General features: G+C 37.7%; 1 non-coding gene across 1 annotated transcript in view; it reads left to right on the top strand.

Annotated features, from left to right (window-relative positions):
* The first annotated feature begins 3,493 nt into the window (after positions 1-3,493).
* Positions 3,494-4,504, top strand: part of LOC129961144 (small subunit ribosomal RNA) — a 1,814-nt gene continuing 803 nt past the window's right edge. The window contains exon 1 of the ribosomal RNA XR_008783770.1: positions 3,494-4,504. This exon is cut by the window's right edge and continues 803 nt beyond it. This is a non-coding gene — a ribosomal RNA (small subunit ribosomal RNA).

Genomic DNA, 4,504 nt, shown 5'->3' with positions numbered 1-4,504 from the left:
TTTACACACAGGTTGGACTTTTATAGAAACATATTTATATAACTTGTTTCAACATGTAATAAGCACTTGCATATTGTAGTTTCAAACTATTTTACATGACATTGAACTTTAGAAACAACTTGTAATATGTAGAAACATTTCTCTTTGAGTAAATAAGAAGCTGAACATAGTAATATAGATACTGGATGAAACATTTGAAGAAATCTATGTATTCATTTATTGTATAATGAAGCTATACATTATTTAGAATTGGAAATAACAGTCTTAATAATGTATGGCTCTATTTAACACAATATAAGTATGACATTACACTTCATATAATGTTTATATGAATAAATACAAATAAATTTTACATTAATATTAGATAGAGGTAACAATTTCAGTGTAAGGTGAAATTACACATATACTTTATAGTAAGCATTCTTCATGTTAGTATTATCTATTTATATAATCTGTTTGAACAAGTAATAAACACCTATGAGTAGAATCCACAAACTGTATGTTTGTATTTAACATGAAATAAGTATGTCAATCACATTTTGAACTTTATTAAACATAAACAACTGTAAATATGAGAAAGTTATTGCATTTCACATTGTATTACAAATAAAGAATGGGAACATTTGGCACAGTTTGAAGATGAAGCTTAGTTAAGATGAAACATTCTTTGAATGTAAATGTTGTTTGAAGAAATGGGAACCCACACATAAATTATAGTTGGACAAAGGACTGTAAATCATTTATGTATTGGATGTACAAGCTTTATGCCTGTATTCAACAGAATATAACATAAAATTAAACATTAACAAGAGAATGCTGTACATGAAAACAACATTAATATTAGAAAAGGGTTACATTTACAGTGAAAGTAAACAATATACATTCATTACATTACAGCCAACTTGTTTGAACAAGTAATATGCATCTATAAATTGTATTTACCTGAAGATGAAGATTTCCTTACATTATAAACAACATTTAATAATTAGAACAACCTGTCATATGATGAAACATTTCACACTGATTAAAGATGAAGCTTACAGACATACTGAGTATAATGATATAGATTCTTGATGAAATATTTGAAGAAATTTATGCATTCTTTGATTGTAAATAGTACATGAAGAATCTGCACACAAAATATAGTTGGTAATAACATTTTTATGCAGAAATGTGTTGAATTGAAAATCATATCTATGCAAAGTAACATTACACATTCATTTAAGACTTGAGCTTTCTTTATACAACTGTTACCTCTTCATATCACTTCCTTCCACAAGTAATAAGCACTAATGTGTTGAATATCCAAATTGTATGTTTGAATTTTACATAATATAATGATTTCACTCAACATGAATTATGAAAACAACTAGCAGTATGATTAAACATTTCACAAGTGATTAACCATGAAGCTAAATTTCAAATAAATGAACAATATAATTGATACTAGATGAAACATGAAGGGAGATGAATGTTTATCACTATACACAAAAAAATGCAGTAAGAAATCATACTCTTATGCATTAATAAGTTGAATATACAAGCCATATACTTGTATTTATCACACTATAAGAATATCTTTACATTTAACACAATTTTTACATCAATGAAAGTTTACAATATCAGGAAATATTTTGCATTAGTGAAAGATTCAGCTCATTAATTAACTGAATGAAAACATTCATTCACAAATAATTGATATTGAATGTTACATGAAGGAATACATTTATATTAAAGCTTGCACTCAATTATATGTTCAATTTAACATATTAAAAGATAGTATTTGTGCTTAGCTCAGTATTTAAAGTAGAAATTGTTTGAATTTGAAAGACATTTCATCTTTTATACTCCTTAAAGAATTTAGAAGATACACTACACATTGTATGAAGGAAACTAAACAACTTGTGCATTCATTAACACAATTTGACCTACTTTGAAGTTCGTATGAAGTATACAAGAACATTTACAGCTTTTACTTCACTAATTTGACATTCTTTACACCAAATTGAGTTCTAAATAAGAATTACTTGAAAAAACAAGTGAATTCTTTCTGCGAATGCATATAAATATGAACTTTGCAAGTCATTTAACTTAATTTACTAGAATTAAAGGGCTTGACCTACTTTTAGGTTTGAATCAAGTATTTAACAACATGCGAAGCTTTTATTTCATTATTTTTATAATATTTACACCAAATTGAGTTCTAAATAAGAATACATTCTGCAAATACAGGTATTTAACTTAATTTCAGCGTATTTAAAGCTCTATAAATTTGTATTTGAGTGAATTAACATGTTACTTGACATTTTAAATTCAGAAACAATTTCATAAATATCAACATTTTAATAAAAATTCACAAAAAGTAATTAAAGAAAAGTCAAAATGTAAACATTTTAAGGAAAAACAGAGATGCGCGATTTTCGGCAAAGTCCTAATAGGAGCACGCGATAAGGTGAAATTTTCTACTAAGTCCGACGATGTGAGAAGTCGCGTTTTTCAGCAAAGTCCAAATCAGAACGCGCGATAAGGTGACAGTCGCTTCGCGAGTTTTCCGTCAAAGTCCGACGATGTTAGATTTTCTGCAAAGTCCGATACCGGAGCACGAGAAAGTGAGAAGTCGCTACCCGAGATTTCCTTCTAAATGCAAATAGGGGAGAAGTCGCGATTTTCTTCAAAATCCAATCACCGAGAAGAGCGCTAAATACTACGTCGCACTAGTTTGGCGAAACGGGTTGCCAGTGCACAATTTTTATTATTTTCGCCCGCGGCGGCTTCTTCCGGTCGCCTGGTGGCTGGGCGAAGCGCGCGCCACTCGCGATCACGAGCGGAACGTCGGGGATCGTCCGTAGCCCTATATGAGTAGCAGGTGACTGCTGGAAACAGTGGTCGATCGCGAGACAGAATGCGTTTTAAAAACGCGTCGTAATCTCGCGAACCTGTCTTAGGTCTCGGCAACGGGATTGGGTTGTTAGTACCGGTTGGCTACCTCCGGGAAAGCGGTCCTCTAACGTTGACTGTGGGTCTGTCGTGCCCGATCGGATCGGTTCTCGGTTCTTTATGGGTCGGTCGGACGCTGCCTCCGGGATCGAGGGTGTTATTCTTCTGCTACTAAGGCTGCGATCGGCGGGGAGGTATTCTCCGTCTTTCCGGCCGCTTCCAAACTATCTCAGCCTCTCTGCGAGCGGCTCGGCCCCCGTGCCGTTGACGCGACGAGCAGAACCGTACTTAAAGGAATTGATTGGTTTTCTGCATCTGTGTCCAGCGCACATATCTTCTCGATGCCTCCGCACTCGCCCCGCGGCGTTGAAGCCGTCGGGGAAGTCGTGAGACTATAGAACCTCTGTAGATTGCACGGGGAATACCTACACAAAGAGCGAGATTGACTGAGGGATCCTCCGTAGTCGAGGCGTCCCCCGCGACTGAAATAGTCGCGACTCGTGAAATGTAAGGATTCGGAGTGCATTTTCCGAACGTTCTGATGAACGATGGAAGTTACCTGGTTGATCCTGCCAGTAGTCATATGCTTGTCTCAAAGATTAAGCCATGCATGTCTAAGTACATGCCGTATTAAGGCGAAACCGCGAATGGCTCATTAAATCAGTTATGGTTCCTTGGATCGTACCTTACTACTTGGATAACTGTGGCAATTCTAGAGCTAATACATGCAGCAGAGCTCCGACCTTCGGGAACGAGCGCTTTTATTAGACCAAAACCAATCGGGCCTCGTGTCCGTCTCTTGTGGTGACTCTGTATAACTTTGGGCTGATCGCACGGGCTCGTCCCGGCGACGTATCTTTCAAGTGTCTGCCTTATCAACTGTCGATGGTAGGTTACGCGCCTACCATGGTCGTAACGGGTGACGGGGAATCAGGGTTCGATTCCGGAGAGGGAGCCTGAGAAACGGCTACCACATCCAAGGAAGGCAGCAGGCGCGCAAATTACCCACTCCCAGCACGGGGAGGTAGTGACGAAAAATAACAATACGGGACTCTTTTGAGACCCCGTAATTGGAATGAGTACACTCTAAATCCTTTAACGAGGATCCATTGGAGAGCAAGTCTGGTGCCAGCAGTCGCGGTAATTCCAGCTCCAATAGCGTATATTAAAGTTGTTGCGGTTAAAAAGCTCGTAGTTGGATCTCAGCTCCGGCCGGACGGTCCGCCTACCGGTGGTTACTGTTCGCTGCCGAGCGTTCAGGGGGCTTCTGTCTATGATCTTCACCGGTTGTGGGCGGAGACCCTCACGTTTACTTTGAAAAAATTAGAGTGCTCAAAGCAGGCGCGACGCCTGAATAATTGTGCATGGAATAATGGAATAGGACCTCGGTTCTATTTTGTTGGTTTTCGGAACACGAGGTAATGATTAAGAGGGACAGACGGGGGCATTCGTATTGCGACGCTAGAGGTGAAATTCTTGGACCGTCGCAAGACGAACTACTGCGAAAGCATTTGCCAAGAATGTTTCCATTAATCAAGAACGAAAGTTAGAGGTTCGAAGGCGATCA

The sequence above is a fragment of the Argiope bruennichi genome, unplaced genomic scaffold, assembly GCF_947563725.1.
Source record: "Argiope bruennichi unplaced genomic scaffold, qqArgBrue1.1 scaffold_25, whole genome shotgun sequence".
In the NCBI taxonomy this organism is placed as follows: Eukaryota; Metazoa; Arthropoda; class Arachnida; order Araneae; family Araneidae; genus Argiope; species Argiope bruennichi.
The sequence above is the reverse complement of the archived record's forward strand: the minus strand, read 5'-3'. Positions and strand labels throughout refer to the sequence as shown.